Consider the following 27,647-nt stretch of genomic DNA (forward strand, 5'->3'; position numbering starts at 1 on the left):
TTCGTTCCAACACCCGGCTTAACACTGCGGCAGATAATTGATCGCCGCTCGCAATAATACCGCAATTTTTACCCACACTGCCATCAGTCAGCATTCTCGCATGAGCAACTTTATTTTCGCCATGAGTTGCATTCCGGAGAGCGCCGACAAACTTTCGCCGCACCTGTCTGCGTCGTTGAATGCGCGGAGGCAGCGCCGTGCTGTCGCTGCTGGCCGACTCGCGCGCCGGCCGGGACCGGTGTGCGGCCGTGCTAGCCCTCATTCACACAGCCGTTTTTCACCCCGTCACGTCACCGCCACGTCACCGCCTTCCGTCATGGGCGACGGTTTCTCAAGCGATTTCTCGCCGAAAACGGTGTGATGGTGACGGGAAGCCGATTTCTACGTTTCCGTTCCGTCAACGCGACGGGACCAGGCCCCGTGGTAAACCAGCCAATCAAAAAACAAATTTTTACGGCTAAATTTAGCGAAAAGTGGGCACACGTAAAAATACAAGCCATTTTCTTTGCTTTTCATATTAAGCACGCCCAATTCTAGGCTAAACTGAACACTAGGCACACGACCTTGTACTCTGACGGAGAGCTTCAGTACGAACGCTACTCCGTTTACGTCTCCGTCGCGGTTTCTTGACGTGACAGTGCCGTGACGGAGAAGGTGACGGCTGTGTGAATGAGGGCGCCGTATCCGGACGGCCGGCGGGCGCGCGCGCGGATCATTTGAGTTAGCAGAAAACGCTTCATTCCTTTCAGCTCTATCAACTTCACGAGCACGATGCGCGAAATCTGCAAACTTAGCTAATCTGTCGTCGTAGTCCGCAATGTTGTTCGGGAAAAGGCTATAAGAGCTTACTTTCTGGGCGATAAGTTAGCGAAAAGGCGTCCTCTCAGCACTAGTTTGGTCCTTGAAGCGTGTTAGGGTGCTGAAAACTGTTGTAAAGCAAGAAAAAAATATATACTTAAGTAAGATTTGTGAATACGGGGCTAAGTCGTGTGGTCTCGGCGGGCGTTCGCTCCCCAGCACATGTGCACCATCGAGCTTGTTCGCTTGCGGTCATTCCACTACGGTGACTTCGCGCCTGTTGAGGGGGTGCGGGCGCTATGTCTTAGCGCCTGCTGCAGCAGACGGCCGCAGAGCGCACGCTGTGGGAGGAGAGAGACTTCAACAAAATAGTGCGCATGCGCGGGGAGTGTTTGCGTATCCCTTCCGCGAGACTTGGTCTGCACGAGAACAGCGACACCGGCAGCTGTTTACAACAGAGTGGGAAGCGGGTCGGCGTACGTGGAAGAGCGTAAGCAGGGTACGCACTTCCGCTCTTCGTTTGGCAATTGTTTGCATCTTTTCTAGCGCGTTTTTTTTTTTAGCAAACATTTTTAAAGATGCTGCGGGGCGGGTGGGTTGCCCTCACAGGGTGCGAAGCCGACGTGACTTTACTGACTGTCCAACGCCTGTGCCACCGGGTTTGTGGCGGCCCAGGCTGTGTGTTGTAGACGCGTTCCCTTTGCGATTAATAGCGACGTTGTGCTTCTGCGAGAGGACGGTGCTTTCCGTGAACGGAACAATTTTTCGCAAGTAAATACTCAACGCCGAACCATTCATTTACGTATATAGTGCGCGAGGCTGAAGTGGCTTGTGGCGCGATCCCGCAAGTCACAGAAAGTGAGTAACACTTTTACGACGTGCAGGAGATGGCCGATCGCCTGTTTATCCTGCACTTGCGTCAATCTCGCACGGCGTGATACGCGGTTGTGTATATTCACAGCATCGTCTAGATTGTTCTGAAGTTGAATGAAATGAATATACTCCAAACACGTTTGTGAGAGGCCTACCTGGAATTGCAAAAAAAAAAAAAGATACAAATGGCACAATGCGTTGAAGCTTTCCCGTGCGCGTATAGACGTTATAGCCTACTTATAGCCCGTGCGCGTATAGCCTACTTAGACAAGAAAATGATACCATGAGCCAGCTTTACATTAAAACTAAATGTTCAGCCATTTGATTTCTGCTACCAGTCTGTCTAGATACGAAAGTCGCCCCTCAATCGATACAACGTGTCGCGCAGGAAGAAGGAGTAATCGGTTCGCTTTCACTTCAACAGCTGGTGCAGCAAGCATTAGCGTTTCCCGACACCAACGAAGCGTTACTCTAAAACACCTCAGAGTTCCTACGTAGCGGTAAGCGAAATTCTTAGGTTGCGAATGCGCAAATACATCGAACACTATTATAAAATTGTATGGTGTTACCAAATGCACTCGTGTTCTTCCCCACTGAGTTCAGTAATACAGCGGCCAAGTTCAGCGGTGAAAGCCATTCTAAGGATCTAAACGCGGCTCTCGATGCTTTTATTTCTAAATTTGTCGCCGGAGGTGACGCCGTTTGCTCGCCTCGCGAGTCATTAGCGGTGCGTGTGGTAGAGGAGTAAAGCCCCATGCATGCTTCGTCGCTGCGCCCGTATTTGCTTCTTGCCTGTCGAGGCCCAGGCGGCTGCGCAGCAATGGAGACGACGTCGACGGGGTCGCCAGCTAAATGGTTGTCGCGCCACCAAAACTGGCTGCCACGGAACCAGCGGACCGACAGCGTCACCAGGCAGAAGTACAGGGAGGAGTAGTGCTGCCGAAGCACCTGCTGAACGCCCTACTCACTTGGAAGCTATTCGGCAGCGAAATTGCAAAGCAGCACAGAAGAAGAACTCGGGGCTCTCCATGTGTCAACTCTTTTTTTATGATGGATTCGTTTTAACACGGCAGCCCGCAACCTCGGGAAGTGCGAAAGCTTGGCCGCGTGCTCAGGCGTGGCTCAGGCGAGCAGTTCCGTATAAAAAGGGGGGCCCATCTTCTTTCGACATTGCATCTATCGTAGGTGGTAACACGAGGAGCAGTGAGTTTGTTGTTTGTCCACTTCTCATCATCTCGCAACAACCCACACTTTGTAACCGCAGGCGAATTCAGACCTTTTAGTGGGTCAGCACTATTAGACTACCTCGGCCGATGAAACCTTATTCGGGGGGGCCTCGCGCGTTTTTCAGTTTGTAACTCGCTTGCGTAACGAATGACGCGGGCATTCACGCTTTCGTATTCGCAACCCATAAGCATCTCTTAGGAATTCTCGGATTTTTTATCGTTTTGTTTTTTGGTTGTTATTGCCGAACAATTCATGCCGTGACCATGTTGGCGCCTTGTGCACTGGAGGATGCAGAAGTATGGTTCCTACCCATCGCCCTCTCCTTCAAGAATGCATTACCGCAGGCAATACAAGATCACAGCCGACCCCTCCCCTCTATTTTTTTTCTTTACTGTTTCCTCGTAGTTGTAGTCATGAGTGTAACCGGCGTTACCTGTTACGGCATTACGTCCTTTCGCACTTCCCCCTCACCCTTCCCATCTCATCCACTTTCCCCTTCCACTTTCTCCACCTATACTGTCTCATCCTTGTGATTACTCGTAGTGTCTCCCCTTACTGTTCCTGAGCTAGATGGCAGGCGTGATACAAGGCTCATACCCAGGTTTTTTAGCACTCTTCTCTGCCTGCAGTGTGCCACTGTGTGCAGACCTCATTTGTGCAAACAAATTACAGGGACAATTACAATCGCGATTAACATTAGGTATTGACGCCACATGGCAATACCTTATACTCATACTAAAGGCGAATTCGGAAATAGTGGGGAAAAGGCAGCTCTGGGGTTTTGGGTGCGTCATTCGTTTTTAACTTGAATACACATTACCAGCGAAAACGAGACACGGACGAAAAAAGTTGCACACAGGACGATCATCCGCTGTGCATCTTTCTTCGTCCGTGTCTTGTTTTCACTGGTAATATGTATTCAAGTCAAAATCAAGAAGCCCAACTGTCATCCTTAACTATATCATTTTTAACTTGGTCAGCGGTAAAACTTCCCAGGCTACCAGGCTAACAGGCGATGTTTCGTTAAAGTGTAGGCACAAAAATCTATGGGTTTGAATTACACTGCATCGTTATGGAGATCAGACAAGAGAAGGTAGTCCATTAGGTAGACGGGCGTAGAACAAGGCGCAAATAGCGACAAGATAACATAGAAGTGTGAAAAGATCGACAGGTTGCACTTTTGAATTGGCGAAACAAAGTCGCGACATACCAAAATAAACAAGTCATACCAGTTTTAAAGAAAAAGAAATGCGCAGCCGACAGGATTCGAACCTGTGCGGGGAGACCCCAATGGATTTCGAGTCCATCGCCTTAACCACTCGGCCACGACTGCGAGACCGGCGAGGGTGTGTCGGAATGTGTAGGGAAGGCTGAATAATGAAAATGCAATTTAAACCGGCGTGTAGGCGTACGGAAGAAAGTGGTATAAACGCACTGCAGCGTAGGAGATGAAAGTAATGTTTGAGAATGAAAGCGCTTACCAGAGCATAACTTTGACGGCATTTGTAACATGTATGACACAGGCTCAGTTTTCGTGCGAAAGCACTATCAGCCTACGTCGGCCGATTTCGTGGATGTAGGAAATCGGTCACTTAGTGAAGCCTCCCATAATTTCCGGCGTATAAATCAGGCGCGCAAAGGTCGATGCGCTGAAGCAGAACTATAACTATCCGAACTGCTGGAGCAGCAGCTGGAGGGGGACGTGGTATGCGGTGGCCCTTGAAGTCTAACGCCGTCAACCTATGCCCGGAGCTCGACGTAACCACGTGGCCCGCGCAAAGATTGATGCACAGCAGAGGGAGGAAGCGACGCAGGCATGCATGCGACGTCCCTACATTAGTCCTAATGTCACGCTTTGAGGTCTAACGTCGTCAACCGGTACCCGCAGCTCGACATAGAGTGAATATTTACAATTCTTGGCATGTAGTAAAGCTCAGATTGAAGTTTACTAACGTGGATCTTAAACATTGAAGGTTAGGCCTAACGTTACATCAGCAGCAAAGTAGAAATTTGTGCAGTGGGTTGTAATTCATATTTAAACTTTGATTGATTGTGGCGTTTACTGCGCCGAAACTACACCTGGGATATGAGGCACGCCGTAGTGGAGGGCTCCGATTAATTTAAACCACCTGGGGATCTTTAACGTGCGCCGAAATCTCGAGACACGCGCGTTTTCGCTTTTCGCCTCAATCTGAAAAGTAGCCACCACGGGTCATATTTAAACAGCGTAGAAGAAAAGACAAAGAGGAGAGACTGCGCAGGAGGTGTTCTGACTGACGAGCGAATATTTACCCGCCGCGGTGGCGCAGTGGCTGAGGCGTTGTGCTGCTGGTCCCAAGGACGCGGGTTCGATTACCGGCCGCGGCGGCCGCTTTCAGATTGAGGCGAAAAGCGAAAACGCCCGTGTGTCGAGATTGTCGACACATATCAGACCCACATATCAGACAAGTGAATATTTTGCTCAGACGAAGAAAGAACACGCAGTGTTGCGCGCGAAGCATAACGAAAACTATGAGAATCAATTGGCGTGCTGGTATCGTCACGTGTTGTCCAGAAAAGCAACTTCACACCTGGGCGGTAGTGGAGGCCCACAAATTATTAGGCCCCCTTGTGACCGTTTGACCTGCGTCAAAAGTTCCTACACACGCGCATTTTGCAACATAATGTCATTATAGTGCCTGGCTCCAGCGAACCGTTTGCTCATACGTCCGGATTTACGTACGCACATACGTACGTATTCCGTGAAGTCTCTTCGTCGCTATTCCACACAGCATCTCAGGCACCAAAAAAGTTTGTTTAGGTATGTTTTGGGAGTTATGCTGCTTCACGAGCCTCTGAAAACCAACGAGGAAAAAACCTTGTTGTTTTTTTCCTTGCCGCCATGAGCGGAACAGCCGCCACCGGAATTAGACCCCCGACCTCATTCCCTCCAGCACAACGGTTTATCCATTGGCGGAGCAACCACGGCGGATATAGCTGAAATTTTAAATAATATGGCCACATTTGGCGTGTACGAGTGGTAATAGCCTTCTGAAGAAAGTATTCCGTCGAAATTTTATCGAGCTGCTTGACGAGTGGTATTAGCTATCTGAAGAAAGTATCCCGTAAAAAGTCGTTGAAGCGGCTAGGTATCGTATCTTAGTTTGTGTGCTCGTCATAAAATTCCACTTTGAGTAAAAACAAAACCTTTTAAGATGAAAAGCTGCGAAATACGAATTTTCTCCTTCAGAAATCTCGTTTTTTTTTCTCCCGTTCTAATTGCTCTCATAGATGAGGGAAAGTAGCGAAAAAGTGCAACAGGCACAAAAATCTCGAATTATCCATAAAACGAGACGGCACGCTGGCGAGCAGCGCGTACTAGCTGGCGAATAGCGGTAAAAGCGGCGTGTTTGCCTCGCCATTGTTGTCGCTACCACCTGAAAGCAACAAAGTGCTCTTTCCGCTGCTGTTCCACCGGCGGGCGTGCCGTGCTTTCATCTGATATTTCCCAATGACGACAGTCCACGTTCCCTTCACCTGTCGCCAGACCCGACGTGCACGGCAAGTGCAGCTGCCGCGGTACGTGACACCTCGCGCGGCCACTCTGTTCCCAGAAATGAGCGGCAGAATTTTGTGCCCACCCAAATTGCCAGCTTGTTTCCTTTTCCGAGTATTTCATTCCCTCTTATTGCTCGTTGCCCTTTCCGGGGTCTATTTCTCGTATTGTTTGTCTCTCTCTCTTTGTTTTTCTTAGTTTCTCTCGGCGGGTAAACGGCCGCTGCTGTCACCGCGTGTACGTGCCCAGCTTGTTTGCAACAGCGGAGCATTCGTTTCACTCGGTCGGCGGGGCGAAGACGACGACTCATTCAGAGACAAAAGAGCGAACAAAAGGCCGCCCGGTGTGAGCCCATTCGTTCGCTCGCTCTCTCGGCTAATCATCCGCTCTCCCCCTTATCTTTTCTACTTCGTCCACCCCCCGCTCGAAACAAAAGCGCCGGCCGCTCAGGGGCGCGTGCGTTTCGGGGGTGCATTCTCGGTCCGCGCGGCGTCAGCCGGCCATTTGTTCCGTTTGTTGATCCAGGGAAAGGGAAGCAAGCCCCATCGCAAGCTACCACGGGGGCTGCCTCCTCTATTGGGTTAGGGGATACGTGCCGCCATGCAATCCCATTTCGGCGTTGGTAGAGTTCAGTGTAGCGCCCGGGCCGACCATCACTTCGTTACAACGCAGCAGGTTCGAAACGCCCAGTTTTGCGGCGCCCGTTCTAATGCCGAGTGTGCAGCGACCCGGGCTCTCCTCGCTATCGCGTGGCCCTTGGTTTCGCTCGTTATTCCTCGCCCATTAGCTTTGCACGGGGTAGGCCATGGTGAGCGATGCGCGCGCCGGGCCGGGGCTCTGCGAGCGATTAAATCTCGGCCCTCCCCTAAATCGAGCGCGAGAAACGAACGCCCCGGCTCGAGCGCTGGCTACGAGCCTCGCACCGACGGCTCCTCGCTCGGGTACGCACTGTACCTGCACCCCGAGCAGCGATGGTGGGCACACCCGGTGCCAACTGTACCCCATCGCGTTGAACGTCGTGCTTCGTTAACGTGACGCTTCGTTTGGCCGGTTGAGCCGCTTTGCAAACGATCGCCGATATCAGCGCACGCTTCAGACCGATGCTTTGACGTGAGCACCTGCGTCGGTCTGTTTGCGCTTTCGAAAGGATAGGAGCGTCTGACTTTGACGAGGGAAGTTCCGTGGGGTCTACTGGAATTTGAGGCCGTTTCTGAATACGTATCGCGATATTTTACAACGCTAGCAGTACTAGGCAGGCTGTCCAGGTTTCGTGTTGACTTGGCCAAAACACCTTCAAGCATGCTTCACCGTGCATACACGCGTGACGCGGCAAAACGCACCCATGAAGTCGGTGTGGGGAAGGCTGTATTCTTATGGGCGCTGAATACAGTAAAAAATGTCATGAGCGATCACTGCAGCACACTTCGAAAAAAATGCCGGGAGCAGTCGGGCTATATAAAAACCCAAACTTACATTACTGGCATGATATTGTGGCCTAGCGCATCAACATCGAAGCTGCTTTATATAAGCACATTTGAAAAATGGTTAGCAAAAGGGTGCATGAGCCAACAGAAAGCCAGCGGCTAAAAGGGCGATCCATCCATATCACTTGTCCTACTCTTTCGATAAAGACGTACTATCATGCAATATCACCATTTTAGTAAGTAAAACCAAGGTGCACTATCAACACAATGCCATATGAGGGCGCGACGCAATATCAACAATTGGCACAGCAGATGACGCTGTCCATACGCATCACGTCGCCATGATCAAACGCCATTATTTTTCAACCATGGACATGGAATAAAAAAAAAAGTTGGCCTGGACAACTAGGTTTATGCCTTAAAATGTGAGACGCGATGGCGTGACTTCGTCACAGAGGAAGCGTTTTGATTGATACGATTTATTTATTTATTATGAGGTTTAACGCGCCTACGCTACACAGGCGATGGGGCACGCCGTAGTGGAAGGCTCCGGATTAATATCGACCACCTGAGGATCTTTATCGTGCGCCAAAATCGTAACACACGGTCGTTTTTGCCTTTCACCTCCATCAGAAAAGCGGCCGCCGTGGCCGGGAATCGAACCCGGGTCCTTGAGCTCAGCAGCACAACACCTCAGCCACTGAGCCACCGCGGCGGGTGGAAGCGTTTTGGAACAGACCTTCTGCATTTACCGCCCCTCTTTCGAAGCGCAAGGGCCAGCTTAGGAAACGACACTTATTTCCCAGTTATTGCCCATTTATTTCCCAGTTGGCCGGCACCCAGTGCCAATGTTTTGCGAGGACCACACGTAAGTGCGCCCCACACCCGCATGATGTGTAAACAGGCGCTGCTGCTCGGTTGAAAAAAAAATCAGTTAGACGTGCCTATACACCGCTGCACACGAAAAGAATGACTCATCGGCGGGAGTACCGGCGGGGGAGAACAAACTTCACTAGGTAGGTGCAGCGCTTCCGGTAATAACGTTTCATCTATTTCTTCTCCGCCGTAGCATCATTGTCCTCTCTTCTTTCCACGCTTCGGCTGTCGTTGCCCTAGATTTTAGCTTCAGGCGGCCGGGATCTCGCTTCTGGATGCCGAAGTCGTCGTTTCCGATTGGCGGTGATGACGTCTTTCCGCGGACGCGCGATTAGCACGGCTGATAACCATGCACGTGCGGACGGCTAGAGCCCACAAATATCGCTCAATGAGCCCAGTAACGCTGCTGCATTAAAATGGGGCGCGATGGAGCAGGTACCAAATATACGACATGCGTTGTATTTGCGCACGTACGCACGCCTCTCACAGACATACAATGCGACAGACCTCAAACGAACTTGCTTCCATCCATAAGGTTTGAGGGGGGTAACGGTCTGTCAGTTTCGTGGCCTGGGCTGGAGTTGTACTCCGCCTTTCTTGGTGGGAGAGGGGCGGCCGCAGAAATTCGGAGCCAATCTGCTTCGACGTGCTCACCTTTCTCGTCTTGAGAGATGTTCTTCCCGCAAGAAACACTTCCATGTGACAAGTGGCAATCTTGCCCTAGGGGCACCCCGGCGTGACCTTCCCGTTAGCCTGGAGCGCATTGATATAGAATGTGGGCAGCGTTTGGGTGTGCATAAAACACGCTTCATCTGTTGTCATATCCTATGTTCTTTGCCTGTGAAAGACGAATTAGCTACGATTTCTTTTTGTTCGCATCGGCTCCTATGCGCCACTGGAGTCAAGTAGGCATGCTACTTCATTCAGAATACAGCTCACTAGAATATTTCGAAAACAACGCACGTCGCATTTTTGGTACGTTTACTTTCGCGCACTGTTATAACGCAACAGCGTTACCAGGTTCATTGAGTGAAGAGTCTCGAATAGCATGTCGCCGCCAAACGCAAGTCCTGTTACGTTGCATTAACGCTAAGACACGCACAATAAAATTGAAAACAAAACCTGTAAGCTGCGAGTACTAATATAGTAATATCGAGCCGGTTACCTTTTCGGAGGTTGCAGTGGCACGGGTTGAATTGCCAGCAAAAGAAAACAGTGCGTACGCGTATGCGCGTGCGTGCGTGTGTGTTTAGGGTGTGTGCATGGGCTCGGGGGTGTCCGAGAAAGAGCAGGACTTCCTTTTAGCTCATCAACTGCCACGTTTGAACAGGAAGACATTTCTACAACATATGGTCAGCCGTGCACGAAACGAAGGATGATCTGCTGGTAGAGTGTGTATTTTTGAAAAGCCGTCTTCCAGTGATGAGTGCATAACGATGTCTGATATTTAGGTTTAATATATAGCCGGTGTTTCCGGCTGTAGTCTTATATAGCTACTTAACAATGCCATCAAAATAACTAGATTTCAATGCGCCTCTCTGAAGGGGTTCTACTGTTACACATTTCGGCCGGCTTCAATTGTACTTGTTTGACAAAAGAAGAAGAATAACAGCGCAAGGCGTATTCGCCGGCATTTTCAACCCGGTAAAGGGGGGTCGAGTGTGGGTCGCGGTCGAAACGAGTTTCACGAGTGCGACGGAGCGCACTTAGCGTTAGATGGATTCGGCAGTTAAAAGTTTCGAGGCGCGTGAACGCGCAACGCCTAGCGGAACTTCGCTCCTTCAGTCGACTGCTGAGCTCGTGCGCCGAGAACGTGGTTGGGCTGCAAACTGGTACTTAGGGCCACGTGTCCACGCTTCGCCCGCCGTCCGGTTTCTACAGCTAGTGGAGAAGTTCTAGAGGCGGGCTATGTTTGAAGTTGGGACCGGGTGTCCGAAATCCAGCGCGTTTGTTATCGGTAACTGCACATCTTTTTAGATGCCGTTGTTCTACTTCCGAAGAATTCTCTTCTTCCCCTAAAAATAGGAAGTTTATCCCGAAGTACGCAAAATGCGCGCTATTTTCAGTTGGTTTAGGATATGCACAAATAAATAAAAAATTAGTCTATTCTGGAGCTCTTTAGCTGAATGGCTCGTTTTGTTGCTGCGTAAATTTTAAGGCTGTTTTCCCTCACGTTTAATTGTGTTTTTCGTGAGAGCTAGATAAGTTAGTTATGGCGTTTCTCTTTTCTTTCATTTCAATTCAGCAGGACTTCTCACGCATAAACGTAATTCTCCTTTTATAAGCGAATCAACTTTCAACATTTCACCTTTAGACTTGCCCTCAAGAGGATTAGAACGCGCGCGCGCGCTCTTTTTTAAATTTCTGGACTGCATCTATCATTTCTTTTACCAATTTTCACCGAAAGATATCACACCAGCACTCACAGGTTCTGTGCATATTTATTATTAGCCCCTTTGTCACCCGAAAATTTCTCACAGTATGTTCACCGCACAAATTCATAAAAATCATATACGCGAGAAAAAATCCCAACTCTAGGTTATACAATGACCCGGTGTGTGCTCGGGCGCGTGTGCGTGTGGGTGTTCGTGCTTATTTATTTGCGTGCGTACGCTCCCAGAAAAATGGCGTGCATTCTACATACGGCGTCTCATCGTGCACAGCTAATAGCAGTATACAAGCGCATCTTGCCGTATTGCAAAAATGTGGGCTCCTTTCTTTCACCTTTTTTTTTCCGCAAGTAACTCATTCCTACAGCTTTTATTTCATCGAGAAAACCTGACTAGTTTAATACATTGGGGACCACTGTTCGTTGCCGGGCTTCGAGTTCGAGATTTTTCGCGCGCCAGTTCTGCTGTCGTCCAAGCGCAAAAATGGTTAAAAAAAAAAGGAGGGAGACAGAACTTGACAAGGAGAGGTAAGAATAATTAGATGACGAAGCGTGACAGACAGCCCCACACGGCGCATCGCTCATCTTCAAGCCGCTTTTGTCCCTCTTCCTGTCCCATTCTCTCGATCAACTCGAAACATAATGGGCCGTAGTAAACGCTAGAATGATTTTTAGCCGTAATTACCCGAATCCCCGAGGGAACAAGGACGGGCACTGGAAAGAGGAAACGGGGCGAAGCAATTAGTCCCGATGTGCACACAGGGAGGAGGCCACGGGAGCCCGGAACCAAGTGCAAAATTAATCATTCAAAGGAATCCGTCGATGTACGAAACGGGACCGGCACTGGCCGAGAGCGATACAGTAGTGCACGGGGAACGGTCGCTTCCCGCCGAGCGGCCGCGCACGCGACGGACTAATGAACCCGCCAGTGCCGCACGGACACCAGTCGGCGGCGCGCCCTAATGAAAACGCTCCGAAGGCGCAGCCGCGGTGGGCGCCGTTGCCTGGCCACCAACCGACGCGCCACGCAACCAACGCTGCGCAGCGTCACGCGTGCTCGCTTTATTATTCGCGCTGGCCGCCGGCTTTGCTAACAAGTGATAAGGACGCCCGCGCGGGGATTCTGGAAGATAGGGACGACAATCCCCACCCGCCCCTCGGACCCCCTTCACACACTCCAGCACTGTCTCTTTACCGTTTCTGCGGCGGTTTCGGAGCGGACGTCCTAATCCGCCTAATAGACATTGCGTGATGGCCGCAGTTCAAGTGCCTAGCTCGTGGTTGCTACACCTCTGTCGCATTTCGTGTCGGCGTGAACACTGGCCCGCACGTTCGCCCGACGCGAGGGTAATTCAAAATATGAAACGGCCGACATTCCTTGCTGCAGGCGGCAGGCACGTACCCAGGATTTTTTTTCAAAGGGGGGGGGGGGGGGGGGGGGGCAACCCAAGGTAATTTTTCTATGCAAAAGTAGGGGAGAGGGCGGGGGTACCGGCCGTTACTAGTACAAACACGATGAACACCCAGTGTTTACCATAAAAGCGCGTAAACCTGCAAAGAGAAATGACATTAAGGGTATCCGCTTTTGTGATGGAGGCGAAAAGCAAAAACACTCGTGGGTTCGAGATTTCGGCGCTCGTCAAACATCCCTACGCGAAGTTTGCAAAATTAAAAAAAAAGAGCAGCAGTAATTAAAATATTTGCAGGAATAAATACGCGTACTGCACAGTAACTATACATTCCCTCTGCAAAGGTTAAGGCATAATTCCGGAGCATCCCATAGAAACAGTAGTGCATGTAGGTACTCGAGAGTTTAGCTCTCCCTTGCAAAACTCTTGCGCTTCCATATTTTTCTCCAAACAAAACCTCTGACTACTAGTTGTGAAGGAAGAAAACAAAATGCTATGTAAATCGGAGATGTCATACGCCGAATTCCGTGTGTTATTACCCTAAAACACCCTCAGAGTTCAACATTTAACGGTCTGCCATTCAAAGCGCCAACGATTCAGGCCTCGGAAATTGCAATATCGAGACGCACTGGACTTCAATATATGTAGATAAAATAACGGTGGCGAGCGTTAGCGCGTCAGCGCTTACCTATGGAGATTTTGTAAAGAAGCTTGTAATTTCCAGGGATGAGCCTTGTCGCTTCCTCGGCGTCGCAGTGTGGCTTGTCCTCCTGTATTTGCCCATAGCAACGGTTCAGGATGCAAGGCGGGAATGAGCTTCTCCTCCGTCCTCTCGTTCGGCCCGTTGGGGAAGTAAATTCGTTGCTATCTGCCGACACCTTGATGATACTCCGACATCGCGAGACTACGCTATGTTTAATGCGCCTCGTATTTTCATCCTATGTACTCGGGGTTTTATAGCCTCTCTAATACAAAGAAACAGTTCACAGTCCAACGTTGAAGCCTAAATTTCTCTCGGGCGAAAGTCTGGTTGGTGTCCGCCGAAATGTCCGGCCCTGGTTCATTTTCACCAACCACCCGCTGCACACCCGTCTCTCTCATGTTGACCATTGGCCACCTTGACTCCTTGCCCTTCCCCTCTCAAGCCCGGTGTTCTCGAGGTCCGTTCATAGGAATGCAGCTCAGGGTCCGTAAACCCGCCGTTGCGCATAGGAGCCATTAACCACAATGGCTGTCAATCAACAATGCCGCTGTCACTGGCTTTAGTTGACCGAACGAATGGCGCCGGTGTCTCTTGCCGCCATGCAACTGCGATGCGCACCTTCACTTTGTCACCCTGCCGTCGTCGGGCTTAGTAACGTTCTTGCGCTTCCTTTGTGAGCGATCCTTCTTGTCCAGACGGACGCACCGACTGTGAAACAGGGGTTTTGTACTCCCACGGTAACTTTCCCCTAAGCGGGCGTAACAGTCGTTAGAGTCGCCGGGCGATGGGGTCAAGCATCCCCTCGCGCCACTCCGCTCGTCGCCATCCGGCTCCAAGCCCTTGTGTCGCCTTGGCTTGTTCGGCAGACGCTGCACACGTGCGCGAGCCGGACGTTGGAAGGCATTCCGTAGAGAAACCCTACAGCGGGGTTCTCTGCGGCAAGCAGACTTCTTACCGACAAACGCAAAATCAACATTTCCACGGAAGCTAGTGAAAAACGTGCTGGGGGTTCGGCTCAGGAAAGGAAACGGTTGAGCCACAAACACCAGGCAGGGGCTACAGTATCCGCCGACACCACGGCGCGCTATAGGACGGAGGGATTTGTTAAATGTTTAAAGCCAAAAGTTTTCTTCCCCACCAAAGCATATGCGACCGGAGCCGCTGAAACCGCCACCCTGCCGAAACAAGCGATAAGTTGCTACTGTCTGAGAGGACCCAAGCACCGACTGCAGACGAACAGGGTAAAAGGGGTGCAGCGAATGGCAAGTGGCAGGCCGGCAGCAGAGCACGAAGACAGTGTACAGCGGTACTGGCTTGTGTGTAAACGGAGCAAACAAACCTCGCCTGTTTTTTTTAATCCCACGTTGACTACCAAATGAGACGGCTTTTTTTTTTTCGAAATGAACGTCATCCACAAACCAAAACTAAGTCAGATAAAACTGCACTGCCAAGAAAATCCCGGCAACTTTCCTCTAGAAAAAATTTGGCAAGAAAATAGTTGAGACAATGCCCTGCAAACGTGTACGCAGATCTTACTTCGTATGGAAAATGAGCCAGACCCTGCTGTGGCACGGATCAAAATGAGGCAAATTCATTTGCCCAACGGGATTTCGCTTTCGGTGTGACTGTTCGGGCTGTTTTGTGGGTGTTTTCATCCACTTTTTTTTTTTGCTTTCGAGAGCTGGTTTATCATGCGTTTAGAGAGCAATGAGGAGATCGGCGAATGATCAGTCGCCACACGTCTACAATAACGTGAACCGAAGTGAACGAAATGAAACTGAGAGATGTGACACTATCATTTTATATCGTCTTTCTCGTATACCTCACGGAGAAAATCTGGTTATTATTATTGTTATTATTACTTCCATATTTTCCATTTACGTACCTAACAAATTAGCTGCCGCTTACAAGCCATGGCAAATCCTCCTTCTATGTGGATAGGAGCCACTTCATTAAGGTGAAGAAGTTGATATGAGCAGCTTTCTTGTGAAGCGGTTTGGACATTTATGGCAAGGCCATGAAGAGCTTCATGAGTGTCTTCAGGCGTGCCCAAAAAAGTACCCTACGGAACTATTCGGAAAGAGCTGCTAATGCTGCCAAGAGGACTCGCTGGCTCGACATGTGTAGTTTTACTGTTCGTGAAGCTCTGTTGCATGTTTATTGCCTTTTTTGCTTAAAACTCTGCCTTACCATTCTTGAAAGTCAATTGCAATAAACGTTTCATGAGAATGCCGCACCAACTTGTCTGTTTCAACTGAGTACGAGCCAAATCCGAACTTATCCTAATATTGCTCAAATTCTCCGCATAATTCTTAATTACTTGTCGTCATAGATTTCCCCTGGCTGACATGTAAAACATGTCATTTAATAGTTTTGTCAGCATTGCATTTAGGTCCGGTTCCAAACTTTCGTTTTTTTTTTTCGCCTCAAATTCTCCTTATCTGGATTTGGCTCATATGAAAAAAAAACACACCTCAAATAGCTATCAAGCCCAGGATTCATATGGCGGCGCTTTAGAATGTGTGCGAGGGGAAAAGAGAGGTGGCGCGGGGAAGGAGGGTTATGGCCCAAAAAATTTCGGGAGGGGGGGGGGAGGGGCAGGACCCCCGGGCCCCCCCTCTGGGTACGTCCCTGGCAGGCGGGATAGTGCTAGTTTGTATCCAGGCCGTGTGGTTTACTTGCGGATGCGGAATAATTGCGGATGCGATCATGCATGGGTTCTCGAATTTTCGGTGGGAGCTGAGGTGAATATTAAGCTATTTCATTACATTGATTGATTGATTGATTGATTGATTGATTGATTGATTGATTGATTGATTGATTGATTGATTGATTGATTGATTGATTGATTGATTGATTGATTGATTGATTGATTGATTGAAACTGTGGCATAATTGTTTCTTCTTTACTTAACTAATATCTTCTATTGTCTGCTTTACCAAGCTTTGGCCAATGCCTCTACTGAAAGCACATTGTATTTGCGGGTATGTTTTCTTTAAAAAGGACAAGGACGACAATGTATACCTTTGATTTAATGGAAAAGCCGCGCAACTCCTACCTCGCTACAGTTTTGTACGACGGGAAACTGGAAAAGGATCGCCGGCTAGTATACCTTAAAATTTCCCTGCGTAGACGACGTTATGCTCGTGTGAGGCATGACGCAATCCAACTGGCAATGGTGGTTGTAAGTTCTTTAATAAAGCTGTCTGCCTTGGTACTGCACTTTGCTGCGCGGCGTTGATTCGATCAACAGTCTCTTTTCTCGGTATTCTTAATACCAGCGAGAATGGATAAGTGAAAGCTATGGGGCTTGTCACCCTCTAGTCCAAACGGCCTGCATTTCTGTTGACCGGGGTGGCTTAGTTTGCAAAGTTCGGTATCCAGGGCGTCCGTGTTACTTGCTTAGAAGAAATTAGCAGTTAGTTACAATTTTCTCACAGCATACAGCTTGGGAAGCAGTTTAAGCAGAAGTGTAAATAAGCAACAAATATTGGAACGGCGCACCGGCAACAACAGTAAACAAAAATGTTGCAGCAGACATGTTAGCTAATGCAAGCTGCATTTCCGTGAAAGACGCGTAATCGGTTATAATTAACACCAGACAGCCAAAAACATTGGCACAGCTTACACTAGTGGTGCAAGGCTAGGGAAACAGCTGAGCTGGGTGTCGACCTAGCTTTTCTGCACACTGACAGCGGATCCCAGGGGAGAGGGAGCAGCCGGACCTCGTCAGTGCAATGCCGTTTTGGACAGCACTGTAAAGCAAGGGCCATTAGAGTATGTGCAGTACTTTATTCAGTAGCAATCGTTGTCATCCCTTTCGTCGTCGTCTTCCGATGGCACAACCGCGTAGTGCAAATCCTCTTCTAGCGCGTCCTCGCATCGGTTGACCTCCACTTCTTCATCAGCTGGTCCGGTTGCCGTCTTCACGTGTTGATTGTAAAGGGATGGCTTGACAGATTACACATTCGTCGTAATCGTCTTCGGCGCGGCGGACCCGTGGCGCGGCGGTCGCTACACGATGACGACGACGAAGGCGGGAGCTCCTTATGTGGCGTAAGCCCACGCGCAAGCCTGGACGACTCCGGCTGGTAGCCGCGAGGCACGCGCTCACGTGCGTTACGTTTTTTTTTTTTTTTTTTTTCTAGAGCCACTGCGTGAAGGTTGTGTCCGGCGGCCGCCAGGAGGTCATCGCGATGCACGCCCGGGGTTTTCTGTCTCCGCCGGACGGATTTGTGTAGGCCTAAACAGCCCTGCTGTTAAAGTAATCCAAATAACGAGCGCAAACTACAAATTACACGGAGCATTTCAGTCACAAAACAAGTTTGTTCTTGCCAACATAATTATGCATAAAGGTGACGCTGGCGTCGTTTGCCTCGCTGTCGACTTCGATGCTGCCTTCGCGCACCAGTCTTCTTAGCCGCCTTTGCTAGTATTAGAACAGGGTTAACACATAGAGGAAATGTGGCTTAACATGTTTGATTCTATCCGCTAAGACGGCAACCTGGGCGTCTAATGGGGAAATTTGAACGCACCTTATATTCTAGGATAAAATTCTGTTCCGTAAGAACAGCGAGATTCATAAGTAACACGCGCAGCAACCCAACTCCTCCCAACGGTCTCCTATGGTTTACTGTCTTAGACGCTATACGCTTTAGTCGGACGATATCCACTTGGCTAAAGTGATTGGTACGCAGTCACGCAGCCACACTGTGGCCGCTCCTTGACCTACTTTCAGGAAGGCCGTCTTCTGCGCCAGCTATGAACTGGAGAAAATATTTACAGCAAGGTCGCTAATACTGCGGGCTTAATTTCGCCGCAGTGTATATGGCAGTCACCGGGACCGTCCTCGGCGCCACCCCATTTATCCATTTTTTTTTCATCTTTGGACACAAAAATGTTTGAAACTAATGCATGAATGGGAGGCAAGCCTCTCGACGAAACGCAGATCACGCCGAGCGCGGGCTTATCGAATGTGCCGGTGTCAAAACTTGCGCAGATTTGACATAAACAAAAACGCTGCCCCGTGGCTGCGATGCAATTTGCCTGATGGCAGCGTCCCTTCTGGTCCCCTCGAGCTCGCAGTTTAATTTGATGCCACCCAGAGCGTGGCGAGACTCACGCGACTTCCAGGCTGTTCTTTAGTTCCTTTATTCCCTGTTTTCTATTTCGTTTTTTTTTCGTGCTTAGCATTTAGCTATGCCTTCAAAGAAGTAGTACCAGCTTTTTCTTTCTTTTTTTTCCTTTTCACGGTGGTCGACGCCCTCCCGCTAGTCTATGCATACGTAATGCGGGCATCCATCACAGTTCAGCGCCTATGCCGCACTTCTTCCTTAAACGGTCTGACGGGCGCGAAGCGGACAAAAATGAAGTTTTTGAATCGCGGTTGAAAATTCATAAAAGCAGTGTTTTACGTTCGTAAAATGCTCTCCCGCGGGGCAAATTTAGAGGTGCCTTTGGAGGGAATTCTGGCGTTTGGAGGCAGCGTTTTCGCAGATTTTATTTTCGTAAGAGCTTCGGCTCATACCGCGCACGCACGTTATTGCTCCGCAAAAACATGGACAGAAAATTCGGATTTTAATCTTCTCCTTCCAGTCGATGCTGTTTCTCCACAATGAGACGTAAGCGAAGGGGAAGTGAGGATAGAAATAAACAAGGACCGCGACAAAGTAATCTGAAACTAAGCAGAAACAGTTTGCGCAGCCAGAAAACGTAATCCGGGGAGGACTTCTCAAGCGTTGTTTTGAACACTGTTGAAAAAGTCAAACTATCAAAGATCAGTACGTAATTTTAGCGCTTCTTTTTTTACAGTAAGGTTACAGCAAACTAGTGTCGTTGTATGGTTTGAAATGAACAAATCAAGAATGCTCGCGCATGTGCAAATCGGAGTACTCCTCATCATTTTGGGCTTATAGGGTCGGATCTGGATTAGTTCAATCCAGGTTCAAATGCCGCGGGACGTTTGACGCGCACAGCTAGCGCAAACTTGCGTAACATACGCACTTGGGTGTAAACATCCAAACAATAAAGTAAAAGTGTCACTTACCATTTGGTATGGTCGAATGATACTTCATTGGGTTTAAAATCTAGTAGAGCCTGAATCAACAGTCTGAATGCCCCTGGGCCCTGAGGATAAATAAATAAATAAATAAATAAATAAATAAATAAATAAATAAATAAATAAATAAATAAATAAATAAATAAATAAATAAGCAAGTGAATAAGTAAATAAGTAAATAAATAAATAAATAGGCAAGTAAATAAGTAAATAAGTAAATAAATAAATAAATAAATAAATAAATAAATAAATAAATAAATAAATAGTCCTTAGTCAACTGCGCTTCCAAAATGGGCATCTACGTAGCGTGCTGCTTACCAACATATTTATGTAGTTAGATTAAGCCGAGCTAGACGGTGGACACAAGCTGAATAAAATGAAGTATCTGAGGAGAATTGTTTATCTTGGGAAAGGGTATGAAAAGAAAAAAACCCCGAAGTTCAGCGTGAAGCAATACAACAACCACACCCTCGGAATTGCTACCTCCCACTATACGAGCAAATCCTTCCTAACGTGTTGTCCTTTCTATTCGGCAGCGCTACGCTCTTCCTAGCAGAGTTTTTGTGTAGAAGCTGGCTGCTTTCCCTAAATGTCTCGAAAAATTCCATTATGCGCAACTGCTTTTGAACCATTATGAGTTGATCGCACCGAGGTGGTGTAGCTGAATAGAAATAAGGAAGCACCTTAGTTCCAGAAGGACTGGCACCGATATAAATTTTTGTTAATATTGCTCGACATCCCATATGCTATGTCTGCAGATAATTTACGGGCACTTGTTTGCCCGCTCTTTGGCAGCAGTGCGGCTTTTTATTGGACGTAGAAATGTTGCTAATACCCTTCGGGTTACATTTCACCATTTTTTGCAACTTCAGCAATCAGTGCACTCTTAAGAATATGCTTCGACGAGTTTGAAAGAACGGTCGGCCTATTTCCACAAGTATTTGACAAAATTTTATGAACTGCAGTCCCCGCGCTCTCCAAGTGGGTGGAGTGTAAGGTGTCGAATACAGCTCTCAACACCTGCGCACTGTCCCAAGTGTAAACAGTGTGGTAGGTACGAAGCATATACCGGCATCTCAATTATTTTAATTTGCATTATGTCAGAAACGTCTTTCGCCAAAACTACTCGACGAAATGCCGATGCCGCATTTATGTATATTTCTTCGTTTTGCCATTATTATTGAGCTTTGTATTTTCGGAGTGGTTCCGACTGAAGCTTATGGAATTGGGAGTTCTTTTCGCATACCACTGTTTGTGAACATGTAAGGACAACGCAAAAAAACAAACAAACTTCAAACACGGCTTCCCTGATTGCGAAAACAGCTCAGCATTTGGCAAGTTTCTCCTGGCGCTGGTTGGGTAAAACATTAAGTGCCAAGAAACAAGAAATAAACATAAATTCTACAATTGCTTGCGCGTCCAGATACCCGTACGTTTGTCATGCATGGGCATCGCCGCTTTTAGAATTCGTGAATTTCGAGGACTTCATCGGTCGCATGTGATTATTACGTGTTCGTTCTGGCTTTTGTTGTCACAGGACGAGCTTTTGTCACAGGACGAGATACACAGTAGACGCCGTGATTTCGCCGATATGAATCAAACTTTGTGCACAAATTGTTCGCTTTGCCATATCGCCCTACTGATCCCTTTCGCGTCCCACACGGAAATAGTTGTACCCAATCGGCCGAAGATGACAGCAAAGAGGTTGATCATACTGCTCCTGAAGAGTAGGCATCGCTTCGAAGATGATGGCGAAACAAGGCCCGGTCCAATATAACCCGCAGAAGAACTCCGTCTTCTGTATAAATATTACAGACCGCCAGTAGAAGAGCAGGGTATCCTGGAGGGTTCGCAGTTCGCTTGGCCGCTTCTCCTTTGTTTTACTTGGGGAACTTCGTTCAGGACGCTTAGTGGGCAGCCCCAATGCTCTTCACCGTCTCGTCTTACATCTTCCCGGTGAAAAAAGAAATCCCCGCGTGATTTTATTTTCTGCTCTCGGAATGGCGAGGAAGAGCAAATAGACCAGCCTATCCTGTGTCCTCGGCAGCGTGAGCTGCAGTATAGTGCAGCACTCCCACATTTCTTCGGAACTAGTGTTGCCGTCTTCTTCCTGTTCGGTGCTCGGCTATGGATCATGTCGACGAAACAACAATTCGTCTGCGCTCTGCGAACACGGTGCTTGCCGGGGCAAGCCTACACGAAAGTGTAGCAAAAGCAAACAATGTGGAGCACAGAGCATACAGTGCGCGGCGAGAAATGCTGCCCGCCGTTTTTCTGCTCTCTATGAAGAGGGTCCGTTGAAGAATCGTGGTTCTGTATATATACGTCGGCACCCTCGTATAAACAGGGTGGCCCGGGGTGTTTGTCTTTATCTTGAAAGAAAACAAGCGACCGGCACGTATTGGAACCGAAAAGAGCACGCGGGAAAAGAGGAGAGATTCGAAAAGAAGGGCCCAGCGAAGCATTGACAGACAGCAATACAGCAGAGAGGAGGAAGAGGGGGTTGGTTTGCGCCCACTTCGCAAGCATCGTGCCCGCACACGCACGCACGCACGCACGCACGCACAAGCGTGAGCGGGCACTGCCGGCGTCATCAATATCATCCCATCGAGAAATCGGCTGCGTTGGCTCTCGTGCGCTTTGGGCTCCAACTCGGTGGCGTACACAAAGTGGATGCGACACGGCGGCCCGCTTCCGCGGCGCTCTCCCCTCCCAAGACGTGTTCCGGTTCGTCTCGACTCGGTGCTTGTTCCTTGTCAGGCGCTAGCCCTTCTTCACGCAGCACCCCTTCCTCCCCGGTCAGCGCGTTCGCTGCTGAGACGACCGCGTCGCTGAAAGATTAACGGCCGGCCTCCCCCCTCCTCCCGGTCGCGGGGCCCGGGCGCCTAATTCCGGGTAATGAGCGGCCGCTTCTGCTTCCCAAATGCGCGCTCGGACCCGGAGCAATGTTGTCCTGGCAGCCCCATAGTGACGAGCCGTGCCCGTGCATCCTACGCCTCATGACGACGACTCTGATGCCAGCGGAAAACTTAGGCGGGGTTATAAGGGCACCGCAGGGGAACGGGCTGGAGGGGAGCTGCCGTCCTCTCTGAGACGTTGTGCCTCCTTCGACGCGCATGCCGTACTAAATTGGCACGTTCTTCGGGGGGAATCTGGTATTGTGCAGGCGGTGATTATATAGGAAACTCTGGCCTCCGCCCCGTCCTCCTCAACATTCTCATGAAACTAAGTGAGTCTAGTATTGTAGGTTTTCTGCTTAAATGGTGAGCACGTTGTGACATGTCAAAAGGCATAGAGCAAAGCAACCTGATCCTTCACCCCCCCCCCCTTTTTTTTTTTTGTATTCGGCTCCACAATCTTCAGTTTTGCTCGGAATAAACGTACATTCCTCATCTGCCTCCTCCTCCTCTTGCGAAACACCCCCCAAGCAAGGGCGGGAAACTCACCCAGCTGAACTTTTTTTTTCTTTTGCTGATAGCTTAGTATAAGAATATCGAGAACGCGGAGCCCGTGGGTAGAATGCGATTTTCGTGGCCCTCAGATTTTCTGAGCTATCTGCGTCGATCGACGACACGTGTGTGTTGCGTAACAATGCTAGGGCCTCGACCGCCGACTTACTGTGGGACTGTGAAGTGCGACCTAACGAGGCGGCAACCAGGACAGACCTACCGCCGTGGATCCAAGAAGCAGTGCGCAGTTGTGACAAGGACACCCAGCTATCAGCCGTCCAGCAGGTCCTGGCGGCCCTCGAAAAGCAGCACCGGAGCGAAAGCTGCGGGGCGACGCCCTCCCTTACGGGGCAGCGGCGTCCAACCCCGTAGCGAGTAGCGAAGGGGTGGTCCGAGTAGGGATGACGTCGGGATCGACGAGTGGCTACGTCCGGACGCAGTGTACACACTGTGTCTGTTGCAGGCATTCAACAAAGTCTTTCTTCCTTCCTTCCTTCTGCCTGCTTGCCTGGGTGTTGCTTCGGTCACCTAGGAAATCTTTGCGGGCGACATTTATCAACATTTGTTAAGTACTTATTCTGCAAATAAAGAAGGAGGATAGGGAAGCTTCAGTGAAAACAGAAAATAAAAGAAAACGCCGCTTTTAAAGATGACAAATAAAAAATTGCTGACGACTTCATTTCCGCTGCCAAGCGTCCTGACAGCGTGTGTAAGCCTTGTTGGTGCTAGCTGTGCTGCTTCACGGGGTTTATATCTTCACGAACTTCTATTTACCGTTTTCTACAATGGTATTTTTAATTACTAATCAATGCTTTCGAAGTATCAGTATTACAGCAGCGCAACATAGGCCAGGACACACGAAGACGCAAACGGTGACACGGCGCTGAACAACTGGTTCCATTGCCATCACAGTTTTTTTTTTATGTAAAACTCTTCATTGTAATGACGAGTGATGGCGTTATTCGAGTGACATTATGAAAGAGCCCATCATCCCAAAAAGACCAGTGGCCATTTCAGCGCCATGAGGTGGTTTGCCTCCGGGGTGGCTCAATGGCTAAGGCTTAACGTTGTTCTGATGAACACAAGGCCGCCGGTTCGATCCGGACGCAGGCAGCCGTTTTTCTCATGGAGGCAAAGTATGAAAACCCCCGTGTCTCGAGATTTCGGGGTGCGCTAAGGAACCCAGAAACCGGAGCCCTCCGCTAACGTGCACCTCACAGCCAAGATGCAGTATCGCTGCACCAAACCACTGAATTTCACACGTATAGCGTTAAGATAGAGGCCGGTTTGTTCGGCGGCGTTGACTGTGAACGAAAAATCTTGCAGCGCCTCCTAGAGCAGCCCACTGTAACCCCCGGAATCATAAGGCGCTGCTTTAGCAGATGACGTTCGAGCACAGGGGCCAGCACTTCATGGCACACAGTATACGCCGCTCCTCCGGTTTCAAGACGAAAGCTTTATTTTCTCATAAAACGCGAACATTGGCCGCCGTCGTCGTCGTCGTCGTCGTCGAAAATAAACAGATAAAAACACGTATTGCTTAGCATGGGATTTCAACCCGGGCCTCCAGAACACGAGCCGAGTGCGTTGCCACTGCGCTAACTCGGCAACCTGTTGATGTTAAAACATGTTGATGTAACAAATCGGATAATTTCTTTGATTTTACGTGTGCTTCAGGCATCATGACAATAAACTTCTATTTATACTTTATTACTTATTACTTCTGTTTATTGGTTACTTAGAGTGAGTCGTTAGGTATGCACCATTCTGATATTAGCGTTGCCATTTTATCTAATTTTACTATCTCTGACATTTCCCATTTAAAGAATAAACTTGCCGCTCCAATCATACTGTAGGTTCAGCCATTTTCTTTCAAATACGAACATTGCTTTATAGTCTTGTTATTTAACTACTTAAAATTCTCGCGTCAACACTGTAGTTACGTCTTCTGGGGCGCGTAGGGAAGATAGCCGGATTTGCTTTGCATGGGGAGGGGGGGGGGATTGCATTGCCAGACAATCTTAGCTTTTCTGATATTCCCTGCGGACAGCTGTTTGTGTGATGTTTGTTACTGTGTTTAATATGATTTTTACTCATGTAACGTCTGCCTTGGAATATTCTCGGTCGTCTGAACAAACATCGTAAATGCTGGTGCCCCTGTAAAGCGTGCTCTGCCTTTACAGGAATATTGAAGCGGGAAAGCAGCTACAAGTTCGATATGTTAAAATATATATATATATATATATATATATATATATATATATATATATATATATATATATATATATATATATATATATATATATATATATATATATATATATATATATATATATATATATATATATTGGAAGAGGGATTTACACTTTATGCAATGTCCTCGGTGTATTCTGCAGTGTCAGTTATTGGTTACTAATTATATTGTTTTCTCCGGACTTCGACGGTTTTTCATAGAGCACTAACGACTGTTTAGTGCGCGTGACAACTGGGTTCCGTGCGGTAGCGTAGCGTGGGCATTACAGCAGTACTTACACGATGGGTCAGAAACTCCAACCGATCCACCTTGTGCGCGGGCAAGTTCTTTTCATAGTACATTCACCGGTTTTGCGTGCCTGAGCGCTGCAACAGGAGAAAGGGGTCGGAGAGGCATGCACTCCGCGGCTGGAGTGAGTAGGCCCGCGCGGGTGCCTTAGTGGTGGCACCTCGATAGAACCTCGCTGCACACCACAATTGCCACGAAGAGGTGATTGTAGCTTTAGAATTTGTTAACAGCAGAGCTGTTTAAGCCGAGCGTTATCCGTCAGTCGCACTAAAACACCTCGCGGAGTGATGACGTCACCTCGCGTTGCCTAGCAACCCCTGGTGCAGCTGTGCATACCTTCGCGCTCGTTTCGCTAGCCTAGGCATGGCTCCGCCGAACCTCAAGTCATGACGTCACTGCGAAACACATGGTGTAAAGGCTCGTGTACAGCGGCGGCGTCCAGGCTTGCGCGTGGGCTCGCGCCACCTGAGGAGCTCGCAAAAAAGTACCAAGGAAAAATACCGAGCGCACGTGAGCGTGCGCCTCGTGAGGAGCTCCCGGCGTCGGCCAACTCGACGTTCGAGAACACTCCGCTCAGCGTTCGTGGCGTGATCTCTGGCGTGCTGTTCTCCTTGCAACTTCACGTGCTTTCGCGCCTGAAGTGGGGGGCGCAGACGCCGGGTTCGCGAAACCGGTTGCCACGGGTTCTAGCGCGGGCTAATGCGGGCCACTTTGGGAGAGATGTGAAAGCCTACGGACTTTTTAAATTGATCCGGCCTCGCCAGTCATGGAGAACTTTCAGCGGCAAGCTCGGAAATCTATGTGAGGTGCAACAGCTGGGTCTCCTACGAAGGGAGAGGGGCCGCCAGCTCTGCTGTTTCTCCAGCCTTGCACCACTAGTGCAAGCTGCTCCAATTTTGTCAAACTTACTTGTGATCCAAAATAAACAAAGAAACGTACGTCGAAGCAGCAGCCAAACGGATGTCTGGGACCGGAAGCGAACAGCGAGAGTGACTGCGAAATTTCGTGCAACCAGAACGTTGCATTCTCTTCGAGCTAGAGGCTTACGCTTGGGTGTAGGGCTAAACATATTTTTATCATTTCCGCTTCAAGCTGTCTTTTGAGATTTTACGTCATATATCAGACCTATGGTCACCAAAAGACGACAAAGAGGGAATAGGAACATAGAGCTGTTGTATAAACCACTGACAAAGACAAAGCTGTGTGTGGCGCGTAGCCTGCACGGGTTCCCTCTCATAGCCGACACCATGTAAATACATCCCTTCACCGCCACCACAGTTCGTCTCACTTGTACGGCCGCCACGTAGCCATATATCATATGTTGTATATGGCATACGCCATATGTCTCACCTATCATGTCAGCCGCCCTTTATAGGACGGCTGAGGCGCTGCTGCTAGATGGCTTAGTCTTTAGAGGCTTTTCTATTAAAATCCAGAATATGGAGAACACTGACTTCGGACGCTATTATGCACCGTGATCACCTACACTGTTCTATGTCGTGTGCAAAAATTACGAAACAAAGTGCGCTGCAAGAGGCTGTGATGAATTTTTGTATAGAGCGTGATGCGTGCTGTTCCACAGTTACACCCCCCCCCCCCCACCACCCCCTACCCCCAATTTTTTTTGGGGAAGGAGGCCTCTTCTGCCGATTAAACTCGCCTTGTTGGTTTCTGTTGTCTGAAGGTATCTGGGGAATAGGCTCAGCGCCTTCATTCAGTCTTGTCTGGTGTGACTCTTAAAGCTGATCAAACAGACCCCTGATGGTGGTGTTTTAATGTTTAACCCATTTAAACATTCTCAAATGTCCTGTCTCACATCAAATACAGAAATGAAGCCCTACTTAATACCAGGCATATAAACATTCGTACTTTCACCGCCTGGGCATGAAATTAAATTAAAAGCCACAGGCGCTTCCATTGATTCTTCCCAACAGCGGGTGGCTGCGCCCCGTTTTGAACCGGTGGTCAATTGTGTTTTCATTTATTCACCGCCCTAACAAGCCGGATTTATCGGGCGAAGCCCCGCGAGGCTGAGTCGGGACGAGGGCGCCCAGGGAAAAGCGGGAAGCGAGAGCCCTACACGCGGCGGCGGAGGCGGCGGAGGCGGCGGAGGCGTTTGCGAAACGACGACTGCCCGAGGCTTAACGATCAAACTTATCGCTCTTCGCCGACACCGCCGGGCTGGTCGATGAAATATTCCAGCATATAGGTGGGCAGGCCTCCTCGCCCTCCTCCCCTTCCTTCTTTACCGGTGACGGCTCGGATAATTAAACACCCAAAGTAGAACCGCAAACACACGTTCCTCCTCGCACAGCCCCACAGTTTTGTGAACTATCGTCATTCGGAAAAGCGGCCGCCGATAGC

At 49.1% G+C, this 27,647-nt stretch overlaps 1 protein-coding gene and 1 non-coding gene across 3 annotated transcripts in view; one reads left to right on the forward strand and one right to left on the reverse strand.

The window, feature by feature from the left end:
• The window catches only part of LOC144145473 (follistatin-related protein 5-like), a 481,029-nt gene that overhangs the window by 384,224 nt on the left and 69,158 nt on the right, over positions 1-27,647 (forward strand). The gene's annotated exons all lie outside the window — the stretch shown is intronic.
• Trnas-cga (transfer RNA serine (anticodon CGA)) lies at positions 4,150-4,231 on the reverse strand. Its single transcript has one exon. It is a non-coding gene; the product is annotated as a tRNA-Ser (tRNA).

This window comes from Haemaphysalis longicornis, unplaced genomic scaffold, assembly GCF_048455015.1.
Source record: "Haemaphysalis longicornis isolate Haplotype H1 unplaced genomic scaffold, Haemaphysalis longicornis Haplotype H1 scaffold_1, whole genome shotgun sequence".
NCBI classification, from domain to species: Eukaryota; Metazoa; Arthropoda; class Arachnida; order Ixodida; family Ixodidae; genus Haemaphysalis; species Haemaphysalis longicornis.